This window comes from Diaphorina citri, unplaced genomic scaffold (assembly GCF_000475195.1).
Source record: "Diaphorina citri unplaced genomic scaffold, Diaci psyllid genome assembly version 1.1 scaffold124, whole genome shotgun sequence".
Classification (NCBI taxonomy): Eukaryota; Metazoa; Arthropoda; class Insecta; order Hemiptera; family Psyllidae; genus Diaphorina; species Diaphorina citri.
Window position 1 is genome coordinate 221,395 of NW_007377561.1, and position 22,205 is coordinate 243,599.

Consider the following 22,205-nt stretch of genomic DNA (forward strand, 5'->3'; position numbering starts at 1 on the left):
ATGCTGATGAGCTCGTCGTCTTGTCCAGCTGTCTGTTCCTTAAAAACAAACTCCGAGAGACAATACCTGATGATGTTCAGAATGTCGCATGTCGTTTTAATGAAAGTAGAAATGGTTTCTCTTTCAGTGAGGATAATAATCTGTAGAGTGATAATCGTGTACGGTTCTTATCTTTCAGATGACTTTAACAATGAAGTCGATAAGGCTTCATGTGTGGTAGCTAGCAGACATAATTATATCCGACATAATTATTGTAGAGGGGAAATAATTACACATGACACTTTGGCTTATAATTATACAAGACTTATACAGGGTTAATACGTCAATGATTGAAAAGGTGTTGAAGATGGTTGGGGACATTGTGTTAGAAGTTTTTTTTTTCCCATAAAGATAGTTCTACCTTATCTTAGTAGAACCTATATTCATAACACATTTATCTGTGACTTGTTGACCGGCTTCTTAGACATACCTATAGACATCATCTGCCAGCCGAGACCGAAATGGTGTTTTGGAAAACCGCGAAATTGTCCTCTGAAGTACATAACTAATTATCAATTCCTGACGGTCGGTAATAATCGCTGTCGATTCCTGTGAAAATCGCTGACATCAAAAACATACTCAATCCCTCACAGTTGTAAAGCCAGCCACTCACCATATCAGGTAGACCTGATCAGGTGTACCCGTCAGGTCTACCTGATAGTGAGTGACCTTAAGCTTACCCTGTATCTTAATTCACTATCTCTACGCCACTCTCACTATGAGACACATCCCGCACTTCTACTAGCAACTAACTGTAAGGCAAGAGCTTTGAAATTCTGTTGAACTTTCATTGCCGATATCTGAAAAGTCTTTAGGACTGTTAGGAGCTAAAAAGAAGGTTGGTGAAACCCACCCGAAGAGGAGCAATCAATAAAATGTACTGACGGATTTAACGCCACCGTATAACTGCTTAAATGCTCAGTCACACGGGTTTTACCCTTTATTCGGCTACGATTTAATCAATGTTTACCTACCATGCTTTATAACTGCTTAAATGCTCAGTCACACGGGGTTTACCCTTTATTCGGCTACAAACTACCCGCTTACTCACCCAGCCTGACGTGAGGCCCGTAAAAGCCAGCTGCACGCGATTGCCTAGGCCCTAGATGGTCACCCATCCCGATAGCCGACATTAACCACGCACAACGTTGCTTAACTTCAGTGATCCATTAGGAACTGGTGTCCTGTTCATGTGCTATCACCGCTGGCCGAGCAACTCTTGACACGAAATTACAGAATTACGTAAATCCATATTTTTCCCGGAAGACTCTTCTATGCAGAAATGTGCAATTACCCCCAGCCTGATCCGGACTCACGACACTGACACTCTACTTATATAATAAGTTTATTGCAATTCCATGTTTGCATTAATTAAAATATTTTAATTCGGACAATACACTTCGTGTTGGGAGCCTAATAGATAATACTGGGTGACCGAAGCTTGGGTCAATGCCTTTACTTACTTATCCGTGACCAGGGCCTAGACGACCATAAGTCTACTTATACTCAATACTGCCTCTCCAACTGAGTCTGTTTTCTGCTGCATCCGTCCATGTCTCCGGATCCAATCCAGGTAAATGTCTTTAGAAAAACTTTCTTTAATAGGTATACCTGGCACTAGTTTCGGTCGTTCCGGGTAATTTTAACTGGCCTAATCTAAAAGTGTGTCCAAACAGAGTCGTCCGGCCGTCGATCGACGAGCTGAATCTATGTTATCGAGGTAGTGTGAACGGTTCAGTTGACATTGATCTACGGCCTGTCGACTATGTGTGGACACACCTGTTGGAATTCCATAGGCAGAGATATCAGGGAATACCTGGAAAAAAGTGGTTGGAACTAAGAGGGACTTGTTTTTCAGGAAATTAATGATGAGCTAGAGTTAAGCAAATTGAGACCACCCAGTTTTTCAGATGCTAAACATAAATACTCCTGATTCATGTCCGTTTTAAATACTAGCTTCACCATTACCAACTCGTCCATATATCATGTTTTTCCCGTTAGCTTGTAAATAACGGATTCGAGTAATGTAATTTTAATTATTATATTATGGTACTACTTATTATTTAATACATAATGTTTAATTATTCTCCAAGGAATATTTTATATTCGTACAACAAGTATCTACTTAGTTGGAAGACGGACCTTATCGTGTCGCCTTGTAAATTGTGTTTTAATTGGGGTCTGCCAGATTGGTCACTTTGTCTCCAAATGACACAGACGTATACGAATAGGTAAGTGAACTAAGTGGGTTTGTGGAACTCACATTTCATGGGGAAAAAGTATTCTTCCAACGTCAATCCCAAATAGTATGAAAAGCACTAAAGATTCATCGGAATGGGCGATTTACAGAGATCTGCAAATCATAAAATGCAAGGTGGAAAACGCAAAATGTACATTTACATCTTGCATCAAGCCTAGTTAGCGCCTAAGGTCGCGGGTTCAATTCTTGCCCAGGACAAACTGATTTATCCTAAAGAGATAAGGTTCGTTTTCGGAACGGCTGGCTTTCCCCTATCCTGCCATCCTTCAACTTAGGAACAATAAGACCTCCGTTGTTACAGTTCCTTCTATCAGACCTGTTGGGAGTCTTGGGGGAAAATAATCACAACAGAAGGACTTCTTCAACCAGTTCTCTCTTCAACTAAGAAGCCTATACAATTTTAGCTAGGCACCTATATTTTGGTAGTGTGAGTAGGTACTATTATGGTAGGCACCTACATAACTATTGGGTCCAAAGAAGAAATTATTATCTGTTCATTAGAACAGAATGTTTACACAGGACTTTCAGTGGGCTCCCTGTAGCCCTATTATTGTCAGAACACCGGTCTAGTAAAATAATAAACTAATTGTTCACCATAACCTATTCATGAGCACACTCCTAGACTTCTAAAGATCTAATAGCCTTGCATAGGACAGTGGTTCACAACTTGAGTGATATCGCACCCCGTGGAATCGAATTTTGCTTTGATGAGACATGGGGCAATGATGATCCAAGAAAGACATTATGGCCGCATCACAGGCCGAGGATATGTAGAAACTCCCCACATAACAGCACCTTATTACATACAACTTTGCCCATTTTTACGTTCTTTTGAAGTGTATTGCTGCTGAAGTTATTAAACTGCTGAGGAGGCTGTAGGTGCTCTTTGAGAGACCCTTGTCCAAAGTGTAAAAGTTAAGCTAATCAGAACAATGCAAGTTCTGAGCCCGTGAATTACTCTCCGTTAACACAAAGCTATAAAGATAGCATTATTCGAACAACTTTTAACATCATAAAAAATTAAAAACGACCTATTAATATAAGCACAATAGTAATGAGTAGCTCCCAACTACCAGGTCCATTGTACAACAGGGATCCGTCAGGGGCGAATCAAAAGTTATGTTTTACCAAAAAAATTATAGGCAGTATCCTAAGCGGGGATCTAAAATAGGGGTTACAACTATTCCTGATTTTACTAAAGGCTCAGATACCCACTGGGAGGTAGCACATGATGTGTCATCACAAGAATTTAAGGAAGCTAGAACCCCATCCCCGAAATAAAATTCGGAAAACGTGCAGTAAAAGAAGATCTTCAAAAGCAGTAAGATACCCAATGTCACATTGGCCACTTATCTGGATATACCTAATCCAGATTTTCAAAACAAGGTAAAACCAACTTACCCTCCTGGTCCCCCTCGTTACTCGCTGGTCATTTCTGTGAACCCGTGTGTTAAAAATCAACTTATTAACGATGCGCTCCGGAATAATAAACACTGCATTGTTGAACAATGTACTTCCAGTGCTGCTCAACCATGGTGAGTATCTTTGAGATAGGTAGATAGACTTGGGTTAACAGCTAACAAACTCTCGGTGTAAACCATGGTATCTTGGAGATATCAAGACTTGGATTAACAGCTAACTCACGGTGTAAGTTTAAGGTTTTTCGTGTAAAGTTGATATAGGGGAACGTTGCCCAAAACCGGGTACTTAGTTTTCTGACCCATCTGGCGGAAAAGCCATTAGGTGCGGACCCATATCGTAGCAGGCGGCTTGCGTGGATCACTGTTGGTTTTTTCAGATTGCGTTTTTATCCAATCTCAATTTGATAAAATGGATTGGTAATATCCGAGGTCTGCCATATGCTGAGGAGAGCGACCCTTTTGTTCGCCACATTCTAAAAGGATAGGCTTGCCAAGAAAATTGGGATAAGGCCAGCCACTCACTGGTACACCTGATCAGGTCCGTCCGTCAGGCCTAAATAAGAATTTTTTTCCTCATATATGACCACGAAGAAACTTGACTCAGTATAAGTACCTACCTGTTGGCTTACCAATGCTATTGAATCCAGTTGATACCTAGCAGGTGTAAGCGTTTCCTCAATTTCTCGCATCACACGACTGACCAAGCACAATGGGATGTCACAAACTTCTCACGCTAAAAGAAAGTTTTCTGAAACCCGACTAATTTTCAAGTTCACCATCTACTCCAAGTTCTAGAACTGGAACTATAGTCAACTGGATATTGCACAGAATCTTCAAACAACATCTTGATGACCAAAATAATGTCAGATTGTCCTACCGAATTCCTTCAAATTTCGGTGGTTCTTCATTCCAGTGGTACCACTATTGTGGTTTTCAAAGCCAGAGGTACGCACGAATAAATTGATGGCACAGAATTCAATGGGAACTTCAAGATAGTATAATTGTCTATCAACCTATTGTGGGACATTTAGATTTAGCGAAACAATAAAACAAAATCTATGTAGAGAATGTCAAAGAATCTCATAAACAGTGGAGAAAATCCGGATACTCTTCTCAACAGTGTTGAATTTTGGATCCTACTTATGATATACCTACCAATCTATGTACCTAATCATCTAATCAATTAGTTGGTAGTTTGTATCCAAGATATTTCGGCAGATTTTGATTGAGATTTTTCGGTATCGTCAGTAACCGGTTTGGAAGGAACAGGAAGGAAATATCCGTATTGTTCTTGTGACTAAACGGGCTAACCCTTGCACATGACACAACGCCTCGATCTGATATAACATCAAACCTATGACCAAATGGGCTAAGTACTCCAATGTACACAATGCATCTCCATGGAACACTGATCAAGTGCATATGAACCAGCAGACCATGGGTAGGATGGCATGACAAGAAGGATAGGACTATGGTGCTAGACCACACAGTGGACAGAACCAGAGGCCTTTCTCCTCAAGAGGAATACTAACTTCCAATATCCTGGACTTGAGGACATCACTCAACAATTGAGACTGTTGAGAGTCCTCAGTGCATTCTATTGAGGGACCTAATAGAATAGGAACCAGGAACTACCTACATTGATTTGACCCAATCAATACACCCTGCTTAACTCCACACACAAAAAGTTTACTCTGAGGCTTAGGTGTAGGGGCCACTACCCCAAGGGATGAGATAAGCTTATACGAATCTATGAATCAATATACCCTTTGGGATCTGTCCAAGGCCTATTTTGATTTGGATCCCAAAATACTCACCTTAGATTCTTTGGATCCAAGTCTACTGAAGCTTTGAAAGCAAAATTTCTAAATGGTTCTGTGACACATCGACGGTGTGTCACAGGTGACACAAGACGGTGTAACCAAAGGCTCTTTTCTTTTTCCACAACTTTACTTTTTCAGGCAACCATCGCCAACCACTAATGACTTAAGGAAAACTTTTCTGCTGTTATCAGAGACAAAGAAATTCTGTGGCATTAGTCGAATTATTGACCAAATCAATTCGATGATAGATATTGATTTGATATTAAATCAAATCAAGCAAAGAAATTCTAAAAGAATCAACAGATTGAAATACTCGTAAATAGTCAATAGATCTTGTGGCTAAGAAGAATAACGTCTACTGGGTATAACGAATATTTTAATGCCTACGTACTCTAGGTAGGTACCTATATTTTAATATTCATTCATATATCAATGGATACATGTTGGATTTTTGGGAGCGATTCCTAATTTTCAAATTCAGAAATAATAAATTGATCAATCAATGGTCACAGAGAGTTTTTTGGTAGCTACCTACTACCGTACAACCTACTTACTTAAAAACACAAATGGAACATGGATACTTTTGACATTCAATATCTTTGACTCTCACATTGGAAACAAATATCTCAGAAGTATTGACTTGTGTTTTTATTGTTTTATCTGTTCTGATTTTGCTTCTGCTTGAAAGGATCAAATTTCGGGCATGCATTTGCGTTTGAAATTCAACAGCTTTTCTCAACATTTCGAAAAGAGATACCGCTCGCAAAGCGGATTTTGTTATGCTTCCAAAGCGTTCTTTTAAAATTCAAAACTACCCTTCCATATTCTGTTCATCAATGATCAAGCAGAAAATGTCCCCTAAATCTAATGATATGGTTAGGAAATTTCTATTATTTTATAGAAAATCATATGCTACCATAGAATATCCACTATTGAGGACAGTGTCTATTCCTTGCATAGCGCTGAACCACATCTGTAGCGAGGAAACGCTGTTTGTCAAAAGGCATGAATTAAGAAGCTCAAGATAAAACTAAAACAGAAATAACATTGGATCAAATTACCAACGACTCCAAATGAATTTACAAACCATATTAATGCATGTCCTAGAAATGCATCCATAAGAGAATGATTTAAAACCGAAATTACAACCGAAAGATTATAAATCGAACGAAACCAAAGCTGAAATGGGTAAGATAGTTGACCAAATTTCAAGTCCTCAATTGTCCTCACATGCTTCCTTGGAGTCCTGAGCCACAACATTCTAAATCTCCTTTACAGTCTTTTCTTTATTTATCCCTCTAAGTACTTGTGTACTTTTAGGGACGATTTTCATATCTCATGATTATTTAAATAGGTACTTTATTATTATTAGTGAGATAGTACATGTTTTGTAATTTCTCCTTCATTTCATTTTGTCCTCAATTAAGATTCAGGCTTGAAAACTTTGGTCAGACGCTGTAAATGACGAAGAAAGTGAAGAAAACCATAATAATGTAGTCATAAGAGGCTGAGGTAGACATGCATGGCTAGGCCTCGTAACTCGTAATGACAGACTTCCCCACAAACAGATGTACCAACTCGTAACAAAGTGACAAACTAATTTCTCAGAGAGGTCCAAAGTGATCCCAAAGGAAAACTAGCACTTGGTGTTGAAAAAAATATCAGACCGAAAACAATTCAAAAGACAAAGGAAAGTAAAAACTAAAGTCAACCGTTGGAATTGGAATCAACTAAAAAGTGCTGATATCAAAACCAACTGTCAATATTGGACAATCTCTAAAATAATTTCTCCATCACTGAATCACTCCCACAATTACCTTGCTGACGAACAAAATGATAAATACCTACCAGTATGATTCAGGATCACAAAACGTGGATCTTGCCCACACTATCAGTAGGTACCTGTTTTGTTATCTTCATGATTTAAAAGATCACTGAAGAGAGCTTGTCATTAAGCTTGGGTAAATGAATGAAATATTTTATGGATATAATAGGTAGGTACCTACCCATCATGTATCTTTCCACCTACCTACATCTTGTGAAATATTTTTTTATTGGTGATAAATTTTTGAGTACTCGTCATTAAGAGATTTTGAATCATCGTTTCAGGAAATGAGGTTGTAAAATTAAATAATCAGGTTAGCTTTATAATAAAGCTATCTTGATGGAATAAAATGTTTTATATCAAAACTTCAATAGCAGAAGTACCGACATGTAGGTATTTTTGTAGATTTGAATAAAATTAATCTCTTTGTTTTAACACAAAGTTAACTTTCAAAACATTTACTAAATTGCACGAGAGGAAAATTAAACACTTAGATGAATATTTAGGAGAACTACATATTATACGTTTATTAGTAGACAATACATGTTGGCAAACAGTAACAGGTAAATGCTAATGAAAACATAATTTCTTCACAACATTACTGATAGGCACTTGATGGTTTTGATTCTAAAAATTTTATAATGAGACTTTCGTGTTGGCAAACATAATTTTAATTAAACCATTTTTTTAAGAAACGAGAAACTTTTTCAACAGTTTGCCTGCAGGGGTCTCCTAACTCAACGTCCAACAGGTAGGTAGGTACCAAAATTAGGAATGGTCCTTGTTTTTTGCCCAATGGGCAATGCCCATAGTTGGCTTCTAATTTCACCTCGAGAAGCGTCCAAAATTAGGAATGGTCCTTGTTTTTTGCCCAATGGGCAATGCCCATAGTTGGCTTCTAATTTCACCTCGAGAAGCGTGATAAAAGGTGAACGCAGGATTCCGTATGAAAATATGTGTGTTCTCACATGTTTTACCTATACGAGTAATTGTGAGTTGTGACAATTTGTCAAGAAAACTTCTTATGCGTGTTTTACGACAAACAGGTTTTAAATAAATCAATGTTTGTTTTGACTGCTTACATGGCTGTGCCAATACTGATTGATAATTTATAAAAACTTTTGATTTGGAATGACATCGATCAGATATTTAGACAGAATGTCCTCTATGGAGGAATGGGAATGAACAGGACTGAAGACATGAACAGAGATACATAGTTTCACACTTGAGTGTAAAGTCTGGCATCATTTAACATTTCATCTGACAATATCTAACTTTATTTTTCAATGGTATGTTGTATGGAATGTTATCACTCTTACTATCCTTGACCTATAATAACGCACTTGAAATTTTTGAGTCAATTGTTTCACCACAAGATCAAGTGTGAAGCAAGGTGAAACTTTTGCTTTCAGAATACCTACCTAATTATCTTTATGAGCACGGAGCACTGCTTACTAATTGACTAAATTACTGACTGCAATGAAATCTCGGAGATGTCTGAACACTCTGAACGATAAAAGCTCAAAGAGACACCGATGGATGCTTGGTCTTATAGTAAAACGAACACTAACGATAGCAATACCTATTCCTATCGTAAGGACCTCCCATCTCCTGTGTGTGCACCTATGTAGGCTAGCTCCCTAGACTCCTAGAAGGTAGAAGTACAATCTCGGCTCAGTTGGTCATATGCTTGCTTTCCATTAGATTTTGCTCCGAGCTCAAAATCTGCAGACAATGAGTGTACCGTACCGCTCTTCTGCACAGTACAGATCCTTGCATACCTGCATTGTGTACCACCGCATATTAAGTATAATAAAAACCGCACTCCTGTCCCGTCCCAATATAGAGAAAGAAGCCGGCACACACAAATTTGCATGCAAATTAGTCCATTAGTACCGACGTTCACATACACTCCACGCTACCGAAACAAATTATCATACATAATCGGAATCGGAATTCTGCTGGGATTTAAACCGTAACGCGTGCGAGACTCATCCAGAGGACCTCGTATCTCATCTCTCGTAGAATAGAGTCATAAAACCCCGTCTTTTATGACGGATTCGCATTATTCTTGTTTAATTCATTCGGTAATAAACTTCACAGATGTTGACTTTGATACTTCGCCACGCCAGAAGAACCTTGACGCTGAACAGTCGAAGAAAGCTGTGCTGAAATTTGAAATCGTTTGCTAGACGGTCATTGTGTTCACACTGACCTAGAGGGCGAGAACGCCACTGATTAAGTTTCCACTAGTAACCTCACCAAGCTCAGTGAAGTAAACATCAGTATGGCCAAAAGACCATTCATATTGTCAGAGGGTTTCCAGCTTCTTTAACCACTCAGGAAAAAGGTCTTTATTTATGTTCATTGCATCTTTACATTCATCTGTTTATGAATGGAGAATCAAACAATTTGAATCCCAGGACCCAGGGAATCCAATATACGAGTATGCTCTCGATCTTTGTTCTTCTATTTAATCCATAAATCAAAAAATTCCTGGACCCTCCTCAAGCGAACTTCCTTCGACCTAGCTACTCGCAGATATTCCATGTATTTCTCTTATGCTCGAAAGCTTACAGGTAATTCCCATTTTCACCTCGGCGAAACCTTCGGAGATCAAAATCACTCTGGTAAATAATTGACATCCAACTTAAACGGTAATAACGTAAAGTTGCAAGTAAAAGTAATGAAAAGCGGAAAGAATCACACTGGGATCTCTTATCGGACTAGCGGTCACAATTTTATCTCGAGATGATATTTATATTCAAATAGGCGTGAAACGTTTACTGCAATCCAACATGGGATGCATTTCTTACCTTCGCGAGAATACAAATTTCTCTCCCTTGAAGAAATTTATTTCATTTAAATTTAAACGAGTAGGTACATACACATACCTACCTATGTTTTCATATTCATCTTGTTCCTATAGTGAAGTCACTACAGGAATTTCTTGAAACAGTTAAGACAGTAGGTAATTCTTCAACTAATTTCGTCCCATGTTTGGAATCTTTCCAAACATTGACCACCGCACCGTTAGAATAATTGTCTTATTTATGGCATACAGCCTTACTGACATTGCAAGAGCTATCATTTGAATAATTGAGTTCAGCCTTTTCCATTTTACTTTTGTCAAAAAGGTACACCATTCAATTTCTTCTTCGTAGGCATTGCATTTGGCGAACTACGATCGATTTAAACTTTCATTTAACAGAGACTTGAGACAGTTCTAGCAATAGGTCTGATTCTAATGGACTTTTGGTTTTAATGATCTATTAAAAGTGTGTCTGATCATTCAGACCCACTTTATCAGTGTTGAGCAATGAGCACTTAATTAGAAAATAAAATAAAACAAAGCTCATTTTATTAACTTTAGTTCTCATTTTAATTACTTCAAAAGAATGCTTTTCTACAGGGTCAAACTGATCTTTTGTGCTCTGTTAATAGTTTGGATTATAACTTGTCCTATCGTGATGCTCCGTAGTAGGTACTCTGTGCCTAACTGATGATACATATAGCTTACATCGCATTGTCTTGTGAAGACCCTGAACTTACAATTAGTTACTCAGTGGGTTCTTATGGTTAGGTTTGGAAATTCCAAGCTCTTAATAAGATAATTATTCCTGAGCTATTATGTGGTCCGTGTAAGTCCCCCAATGTCATCTTTAGAAGTCTCTACCACTTTCTCCGCCATGCATTACATCAGACAGGGGTCTCGTGCTCGTGATAATCTATTGTTCAAACTAGGTCATGGAACATCGGATGTAAATGAAGATGGGCCATTGTCATTTTGACCCAGACTTCTCTTGATGAATCATTTGGAACTTGAGATGCGGTAGTGAGATCGAAGGACAAGGAAATCAATTCATAAAGAACCAACACATAAGATATGGGTAAAGGAACAAGAGCAAGGCGGCAAAGCCAGACGAACTCATGAAAGACCAACAAAAAGATGTTGGTAAATGTAACCAATCATTAGAAAACAGAAGAGAAAATTTGAAGGACCATTGGAAAGTGGGACCATTGGAAAGTGGACGACCAAAGCAAAGTATTCAAGGTACCCCTTAGCAGCCGAAAAGGTTTGAGCAAACAAAAAATACAACAGTGAAGTCAGGCCCTGAACCAAAGTCTGCTTTGACTTTGGTATCAAAGAGAACCATCAGTGGAACCGAAAACCGCAACCATGAGAGAGATCAAGAAATTAATTTCTTCTAATTGCTCTATAGATGCCAAGTACCGGCATAGAAACCAGATTATGGCACTCTAGCAAAACGTCTAAATCAGAGAGGATTAGACCGCACATTATTTATAACTTGGGACTCTCCGTCTGTCTTGATTGTGCAAATGTGCATCTCTGTGATGTAAGATGGGAATATTACGCATGCAACTTTACAGATCAACAATACCTCGTCAATATGTATGAAGTTTATTTTAAGTCTGAAGTTCACGATTGAAGGAAGTTCAAGAATTGAAGCTATGCCTAATATGTTATTGAATAAATGTACCTAGTTCACAATATAGGTAGGTAAGTATTTCTGAGGACTTCCTAGAGTCTATTGATCTTCAACATCGTGTCAATGAATACGTTATAGAAACCCACGGTAGTCAGGTGAACAAACTGTTTAATGTTCAGATTATTTATTGCTCAGCAAAATCCTTTTGATACATACATGCTTACTAATCCTAATAAGCTTAATTTAATGAACTTTTGTGTAATAAATTTCATTTCTCCATGGAGCATCGGTGTGAAACGATTCGAATTGCCATAAAAGTTGTAAGCTTTGATAGACTGTGATTTAAAGGTTTCAAAGCCATTAAAGGCAGCAGAGAATGACAAAGATTCTTTGAACAATTCTAGACGATGAAACTTGGAGCGTTTTGTGATTTATTCATTATTTTTTATTACGAGAGGTCGTCAGTGGTCTATTGTTCTTTGCCCTCTGCTTTGGTTTCAGAAAAAAGCAATGTTGGCGGATTGGCCTTTATGGCACATCATGACAATCTGGCATAGAAATCACAAAGTCTCAAACAAAGTCTCTCTCTAAACTACAAGTTGCAATAATACCTAATTAGGTTTGAAAAAATTCCCAGTCGTATCAGTTCAAGTCTTCAATTCACCAAGTTCATTTTTAGAAGTGCAAAGAAGTGTAAAATATCAACCATAAAAAGCTCCGATTATGTTCCCATTAACACTGTCAGTGCCATTGTCAAATCATGATAATGTAGGAATGTACGTTACAAAGGTATTTCTAAACTTTCAATTTACTACTGGGTTGACTTGTTGATTCAAAGTTGAGCTTCATCCTGGTGTCTTAAGTTGCTCAGTTGACTTGTCCTCTTTTCCCTTCTTAACAAAGTTGTTATGCAGCTGCAACAATGATAATTGCTATACCGATCATAGCAATAACCACTATTTGGTCAAGATTAATTAAAAAGTTCGACTCGATTGCTGAAATCCGAATATAGTTTACGCGGTTTGCATTCTTCTTTCTCTCACATGGACTGAAGGATATGGTCATATTGGCTTCCTATTCCTTCTGCTTACTCTGTCGTTGTACCTGCAAGTAGCTGTGGAGAGATTGAAGGTTGAGATTGATTCTGCGGAGGTAGATACACATATTTACGTATATATGTATCCGTTTGAACTTTTGCGGTGGTTAACTATTCTATTTTTAAAGCTGTCTTGATGAGAGGCTAGGTACTCATAGTTAAAATTTTGATATAATTCGCCCTCTCGTATACATAAGTAAATTTATTCACCATCACCAAAAGTCTAAAAAAAAAAACATCCTACTTATTCCCCCATTTTCCATCGCTTATCCATTTAGTAATGAAGTAAAAGTTCAAATAGCAGCAGATCTATCTTGAAATCTAGCAATTAAAATTCATTACGGCTACCAAGTCACACCTCCCATCTCCTGTGTGTGCACCTATGTAGGCTAGCTCCCTAGACTCCTAGAAGGTAGAAGTACAATCTCGGCTCAGTTGGTCATATGCTTGCTTTCCATTAGATTTTGCTCCGAGCTCAAAATCTGCAGACAATGAGTGTACCGTACCGCTCTTCTGCACAGTACAGATCCTTGCATACCTGCATTGTGTACCACCGCATATTAAGTATAATAAAAACCGCACTCCTGTCCCGTCCCAATATAGAGAAAGAAGCCGGCACACACAAATTTGCATGCAAATTAGTCCATTAGTACCGACGTTCACATACACTCCACGCTACCGAAACAAATTATCATACATAATCGGAATCGGAATTCTGCTGGGATTTAAACCGTAACGCGTGCGAGACTCATCCAGAGGACCTCGTATCTCATCTCTCGTAGAATAGAGTCATAAAACCCCGTCTTTTATGACGGATTCGCATTATTCTTGTTTAATTCATTCGGTAATAAACTTCACAGATGTTGACTTTGATACTTCGCCACGCCAGAAGAACCTTGACGCTGAACAGTCGAAGAAAGCTGTGCTGAAATTTGAAATCGTTTGCTAGACGGTCATTGTGTTCACACTGACCTAGAGGGCGAGAACGCCACTGATTAAGTTTCCACTAGTAACCTCACCAAGCTCAGTGAAGTAAACATCAGTATGGCCAAAAGACCATTCATATTGTCAGAGGGTTTCCAGCTTCTTTAACCACTCAGGAAAAAGGTCTTTATTTATGTTCATTGCATCTTTACATTCATCTGTTTATGAATGGAGAATCAAACAATTTGAATCCCAGGACCCAGGGAATCCAATATACGAGTATGCTCTCGATCTTTGTTCTTCTATTTAATCCATAAATCAAAAAATTCCTGGACCCTCCTCAAGCGAACTTCCTTCGACCTAGCTACTCGCAGATATTCCATGTATTTCTCTTATGCTCGAAAGCTTACAGGTAATTCCCATTTTCACCTCGGCGAAACCTTCGGAGATCAAAATCACTCTGGTAAATAATTGACATCCAACTTAAACGGTAATAACGTAAAGTTGCAAGTAAAAGTAATGAAAAGCGGAAAGAATCACACTGGGATCTCTTATCGGACTAGCGGTCACAATTTTATCTCGAGATGATATTTATATTCAAATAGGCGTGAAACGTTTACTGCAATCCAACATGGGATGCATTTCTTACCTTCGCGAGAATACCCATTTTCCATCGCTTATCCATTTAGTAATGAAGTAAAAGTTCAAATAGCAGCAGATCTATCTTGAAATCTAGCAATTAAAATTCATTACGGCTACCAAGTCACTCTTCTTCACGACTTGAGATGTGACACAGAAATACTGTCTCATTGCCTCATTAGATGTCAGGCAGTATTGTTATACCTCGTACTTTCTGAGAAGTTTTTATTTTCTTCTAATACTCGTACGAGTGCTGTTATACATTGTTTAGTATTCATCGCGAGACTGTCAACATCTCCACTTCGGAACACGGTTCTCATCTCGACCCAGAAAAGGCAAAGGAACTTTTAAATATTGTAAGAAATACGTTTGTAAGGATTTCTGATTGTGGAAGTTATCTAGCCTCTCTCTAGTCCAGCTACAGCGTCTCTGTACCTATCTCTTCGGAACATTTCATAGTATTGTCTCAGTACTCTCAGTAGTGGTTAGCGCGGTAAAGTGGTAGGTGGAGCTGTAGACACATCCACTAAAAGAAGTGTTAACAGTCTTTCTATGTCTGTCAGTCTCTCTCTCTCTCTCTCTCTCTCTCCTTACAGCCGTAGATATTTTGGCACAGGATTCAATACCTTTATCTCTCTTTTAAACCCATAACATAGCCCAAATGAAAGAGTCCCAGCAAACAGTCATTCTCCACGTCACAAAAGATCTGATTATGTAACAGTGGCATAGGACTTTTCGGTATGTTCAGTAGCTTTACTTTTACCAATAAATAATCTTTACCCCTTCATTTCACCCCATCTCTCATCCTCTCAAACAGCAGGCTTAAACATTCGCAGACATTCTGAATTCCAGGTTCAATACGAAGTACACAAGATATAGATACGTAGAAGAGAACACAAGCATGAGGAAATGTTGGAATGGATCTTCATGATTTTATCAGTAAACATCATTAGATATACCTAATGTGATCGTGAACAACGACACAATAGTGTAAAATGTAGTAATAGAATCTATTCAATATCTAATAATTCCTGCCTAATAGTCCCCTAATAGTGTCATTATTTTGTAGGTTATCTTGGTTTTCAATGTGACAAGTGTCTTGGTTTGTTACTTTTCCATTTTTCTTTCAACCTCTGGGGTCTATGTGTTGATTTGGTCCTGTGGACACTGTCTATGTCTGATTCCAGACTAATGCCAAAAAGTTGAGACGATTGCCCAAATGGTCACCCATGTGGATACTAACCACGGACAACGTTGATTGATACATTGTTTAGTATTCATCGCGAGACTGTCAACATCTCCACTTCGGAACACGGTTCTCATCTCGACCCAGAAAAGGCAAAGGAACTTTTAAATATTGTAAGAAATACGTTTGTAAGGATTTCTGATTGTGGAAGTTATCTAGCCTCTCTCTAGTCCAGCTACAGCGTCTCTGTACCTATCTCTTCGGAACATTTCATAGTATTGTCTCAGTACTCTCAGTAGTGGTTAGCGCGGTAAAGTGGTAGGTGGAGCTGTAGACACATCCACTAAAAGAAGTGTTAACAGTCTTTCTATGTCTGTCAGTCTCTCTCTCTCTCTCTCTCTCTCTCCTTACAGCCGTAGATATTTTGGCACAGGATTCAATACCTTTATCTCTCTTTTAAACCCATAACATAGCCCAAATGAAAGAGTCCCAGCAAACAGTCATTCTCCACGTCACAAAAGATCTGATTATGTAACAGTGGCATAGGACTTTTCGGTATGTTCAGTAGCTTTACTTTTACCAATAAATAATCTTTACCCCTTCATTTCACCCCATCTCTCATCCTCTCAAACAGCAGGCTTAAACATTCGCAGACATTCTGAATTCCAGGTTCAATACGAAGTACACAAGATATAGATACGTAGAAGAGAACACAAGCATGAGGAAATGTTGGAATGGATCTTCATGATTTTATCAGTAAACATCATTAGATATACCTAATGTGATCGTGAACAACGACACAATAGTGTAAAATGTAGTAATAGAATCTATTCAATATCTAATAATTCCTGCCTAATAGTCCCCTAATAGTGTCATTATTTTGTAGGTTATCTTGGTTTTCAATGTGACAAGTGTCTTGGTTTGTTACTTTTCCATTTTTCTTTCAACCTCTGGGGTCTATGTGTTGATTTGGTCCTGTGGACACTGTCTATGTCTGATTCCAGACTAATGCCAAAAAGTTGAGACGATTGCCCAAATGGTCACCCATGTGGATACTAACCACGGACAATGTTGATTTACTTCAGTGATCCATGGGGAACTCTTGCATTCAACGTGTTATCGTTGCTAGCTGGGAAGCTTTCAGATCTTGGCTGTTTAGCTATTATCTCAGAAAAAAGGACGAGATGGCATAAAGTCTGATGTGGACCTGGAAAGTTGAATGCATTATCCTTCAAAATGTCACTTTTTAATCATTAGTATTATTTTCCAGTTCTTCCCGCGTTGATTGACTTCAATGATCCATGGGGAACTCTTGCATTCAACGTGTTATCGTTGCTAGCTGGGAAGCTTTCAGATCTTGGCTGTTTAGCTATCATCTCAGAAAAAAGGACGAGATGGCATAAAGTCTGACGTGACCTGGAACTGGAAAGTTGAGTGCAATGTCCTTCAAAATGTCACTTTTTACATGGTTTTACTTAATTTAATCATTAGTATTATTTTCCAGTTCTTCCCGCTGAATTTCCTCTGAGATAGTACTCTGGTAACGCTCTCATCATTTCCCAGCATCATATATTGTCTGGTTTTTTTAATTTGTCTTGGCAGCAGGTTCGAGAGAAGAAAGGATTTTTCTTTCCATTTCTTTTCAACTCTGGTGAGCTTCCTTTTGTGTTACTTTTTTCCTGACATGTTTCCTTTCGTTTACTTTTTCTTTTATTCCTAATTTTTGGGGTCAAGTATAAACAATATCGTGCTCTAGAAATAGAGATCTCAGAAAGTCAGAATCCAAGGTTGATGATTCTGAAGTACCTACGTCTATCCTAGTTATCAGAAGTAGGACTCTGTGGACAGATTAGACTAAACCTCAAGCCACATGTGGTGTTTACTAATATCTGATTCTAGATTACATGGGGCGATAGTATGGCACGCATGTTCGGAATATATTGCATGACTTACAAACAAAACATAAGGAAATAATTGTATATTAACTTCTCAATAACTCTTGGTAATTTTAAGAAAACACTTTCTAGACTTCTGGACTATCCATAAGTACAAATACAAAGTACATGGTTGGCCCAGACAAGATATCAGTGAGATTGAGATTCTGAACGAAGATAACGAACGATACTGTTTATTTGGCAAACTAATGTTGAATTGCGAAAAGAAAAAAAAAATGCAAATGTACTTCGAAATCTCAAAAAAAAATCGATTTATTTTATAGTCAACTTTCCATTTTTATGAGTAGGCAAGTAAGTAGCAAGTAGGTTTGAGTAAGTCATCTTGTTATCAGTTATGACGGTAGGTAATTATAGGTATCCCTCCTTCCTATATTATTCCTATATTTAAATTCTATGTAGCATGAGGAAATACATATGTAAGTACTAAAATACCCAGTATGGCCTTTATAGTAAGTTAAAGGTGCAAATGCAAAGCTATCCCTGTTGAGAAATATGACACATCCACTATTTCTTAAAATGTTGTTTTCTCTCTTTTCTGTACAGTCCTAAAAATAATGATGGAAAATTTTGCACATTCACTAACTAATATTTCTCTCTTTCTTCCTTTCTGTCTTTCTTTCTTCCTTTCTTTCCTTCTTTCTTCATTTCTTTTTTTCTGGCCCGAGTGACAGTGACAGGTAACCTGGGCCAACCATGTCAGAATGTGCTCTTATGATTCTTATCAGCCCCTGGCTCGCGTTCAAAAGCTCAATATGGACAAGAGATAAGTTTACAATGTACAAATCAAGCAAAATGTCCACTGTCTCGTGCAACATGGCTATACATCTTAGTAGTGGCAAAATAGTAGCTATCAAATATCAAACAGCAGGTAGCGAGCGCTGCTTCAGTTAGCTCAAAAGTGAACACGCAAGAACTTTGGCAACACTGTAATCAAAAGCAGGATTGACTATAATTTAAATTTGCCTGAGCACCATTTTTATTGCAGGTACCTGCATATGCATATTGTTCAATGAAGTACCCATTTCTAGATCATTACATAATAATGTAATATACCTACTAATATTATCTAATTTTTATACTAGGTAGGTATACTGGGTATACATATTATGAGTTCTGCATGTTCTTTACCTCTCGAAGAACACAGAAACACCTTCTCACGTTAGCGATAACTGTTAGCTTCACAACGCTAATAGAATTCATGTACGAAATCTCTGATACACCTATACGCGGAGAGGTGGGTTTTGGAAATCTGCAGCAATTTTATGGCCCGCGGCTGATAATTGCTGTGTAAATAGAAATCTTGCCTTCCGGTCAGTCTGAGCCTGAAATTATGATGGATCAACCGGGTGATTAATCAGTTATTATAATATGTACCTACATCTCCACATGTATTAAATATTAAATATAGGTAGGTAGGTGGTTATTATACTACAACAGCGATTCTCAACCGGGGGTACGCGTACCCTGGGGGTAAGTGAGAGACCCTCCGGGGTACCCGAAATCAAAAATTGCGGACAAAAGAATAACAAAAGCAAATTTTGAATTTTGACGGCTTATCAGTGCAGTACGGTCCAAAAAAGTACTGAATTTTGACCTCGAGGTACTGAAGTAGGTAGGTAGATACTTTTTTTTTTTTTTTTTTTTTTTTTTAAGGGACCCCCTTTAAAGTTGAATACATCCCCAAGTCTATAATAGCTCAATGTCAAAATAAATATGGGCTTTGTATGCGCAGACAACTGTCCAAAATTCGATCAACAATAAGTCTAAACTTTTACACCCCTAGGTCAAAAATTTTTACACTCCTAGGTCAACCATAAGACTATTAGATCGGACAACCCAAAAAGGTTTAAACCGTTTAACCTTGTAAGAACTGTTAACACATGCTGTCCGTTATTCAATATGTCATGACTCATGACATAATAATATTCATAACAAATTGACCAAGTAGCTGGTCCGATCTAATTGTAAAGTATCCTTATTGAATACTAATTTGATTCCGATATTATTGACATTGCCATAATCGTAAAATCGGTTGTTATTATTCCTAACAACTTTCATATTGTTTATAAAATGGAGCTCATATTAATGACATAGAAATATTGTGTACAAGAGGCATTCTCTTGTAATTGATAATTGAAGACAGTTTGATTGATTGAAAATGGAGCTCATATTAATGACATAGAAATATTGTGTACAAGAGGCATTCTCTTGTAATTGATAATTGAAGACAGTTTGATTGATTGATAACCCATGTCAATGAAATGATTGATGGTTTTGAGTTATGACCTTTTTTGGCAACTTTGATTTCCGCACTTAAGTATTGGTAGATTGGTACCTAACATACATAGTTTCCTTGTGTCTTGCACCATGAGTCATGTCATGAGTGTAAGCCTTAGGTAGGTGCACGAATTGAGGGGCGATTCGGAAAAATTTTATCATGACGGTCACTCAAACTCAGATGGTCTGTCTATCAGATATAGTTCTGTCAGAACGTCACAACGTGTAGCGGGAAAAAACTTTCGACCTCAGTTGTCAGACCGTCTGAAAGACTAGAAGTTGAAAGATTTTTCCACCACACTTGTTCCAACGGAACTTGAGTGGTTGTGCCTAGGCTCTACTATGATTCTGAACAGATCCTCTTTGTTTTCAAAATTAACGCACCTAGTTATTTACGTATAATGAAGGGAGTACTTACTTTACTATCTGTGTCCATTTCATCAAGGGCTTACATGTTGTTGTCCCTTGGAAAAGTACACAAAGGGCGGCTAAAATCGACTTGGGTGTAAAATAACAACGTATCCAATCAAAATAACCTACTTAAGAATTGGTAACTTATAATTAAGGGCTTAAATTTCATATCCAAAGGATTTCATTTCGATAAGTTTCTGCATACTTCGACGGTTGTCGGATTTGACAGGACAGGAGACCTTCTTCAGTGCAATTTTTGCAGTAACACGGGCTATGCCTTCAACCAATTTTGAACTACACTACCAAGTAGGTATGTAGTACTGGTACCTAGGTACACAAATACTCCTTCGTACCTACGTATAGATAAAAGATACCTCTATCTTAGAATCCTAGATACAAATTGTACTCCTCTTGTCTTATCTAGGTACACATGAGTGCAATCGGTGCGCTGGTAATGCAACAAAGAAACAATACTCACACAAATGTAATGTATTTAATATGAATAACTCAAATAAACAATAAAATACTATTTGACAACATTTAGCAATAAAACTCTTTTTCTGAAAGGTGTGCCCGAAGGCAAACTCTGAAGGAGAGAGTGAGTTCTAAAGACTCCGAGAACAGATAGAGATACCTAAAGACTTCAGTAAAGTGCGGAACTGCCTTCTGGTAACACGCGAGTAGGAAAATAACTAGGTACCTGTAACTGTTCTCCAGTGCGGTTCTTTTATACACGTTTACGTAAAAAAAATATATCTATAATTAAAAATACAAATTTTGAAAAAAAAAAAAAAATACCTAAATATTAAGACCGATAATAATGATTTAATTAAGCCAAGGATTTTTTTCAAGTGCCGAAAGTTCTGTTTTGACTCTTTCCTGTTTTTGACCACAGTTTGTTCCTAAAGTATGACGGATTATTTTCCCACATAATTATTTTTACTTCAAAGGTAAGATTTTTTTTGTAATTTTTTACACTTTACTGGAGCAAAATCCCAAAGGCAAAATAAACGCTAAAATTTCATGGTTGCCGAAATTTTCTTTTTCCTACCTTTGTTGGGGGGAGTTTTTAGCTTCAAATTTAAGTTCTTTGATAATTCTACTGTTGGTGAATTGGACACATCCACTAATTTTAGAAAAATACTCGTAAACACCTGAATAGGCACCAACATTTTTGCCTAGTCAAACTTACCTAGGTACCTTTAAAGTTGAATACATCCCCAAGTCTATAATAGCTCAATGTCAAAATAAATATGGGCTTTGTATGCGCAGACAACTGTCCAAAACACAATATCTAGGAACGAATACCCGGTACTTAATATAATGGTGGTGGGGGTTCGTGAGATTAAACCCAGGTACCCAAGGGGTACGCAGGCGAAAAAAAAAAGGTTGAGAACCGCTGTACTATAGCTATATTCATCGTCTGGAATCTGGATAGTATGCGTAATATTAATATTATATTAAATACTATGTGAGTAATACACGATGTTCTCAGAGAGTAGGTACCTGTGCTTCAGAAAGTCTGAAGTGAGATTTCCATCAGGCATTATGAAAGTAATTGGTAGGTACCTATCTATTTATACACCTATAGTTACACACATAATTATTATAGTCTTCATCATAATTATTACATTATCCTGTCTGTTATACCTACCCATGAAAATCACATAGCCCCCATGGGTAAATACCTCTTTCGATTAACTAGGTAGTATTGATTAAATTACCTATTTATTTATTTATTATCGGAGAAAAACGGTATCCATTTTATTTTTTCCGAAATTCCCATCCGTTTTTCCGGGTCATGTTTCTTCCTCGAAACCGGCAATCCAGTGGTAAAACTTCTAGCTTCAATCCGATAAAAAGTTGACTTTAAAAACATACAACTTTGAATGAAAATA

General features: G+C 37.7%; 1 protein-coding gene across 1 annotated transcript in view; it reads left to right on the plus strand.

The window, feature by feature from the left end:
- Positions 1–1,489: 1,489 nt before the first annotated feature.
- LOC103524900 (serine proteinase stubble) overlaps positions 1,490–22,205 on the plus strand; it is a 57,316-nt gene continuing 36,600 nt past the window's right edge. The window contains exon 1 of the mRNA XM_008489944.2: positions 1,490–1,612. The gene's annotated coding sequence lies outside the window, so the exon portion shown is untranslated. The remainder of the gene's footprint in view (positions 1,613–22,205) is intronic.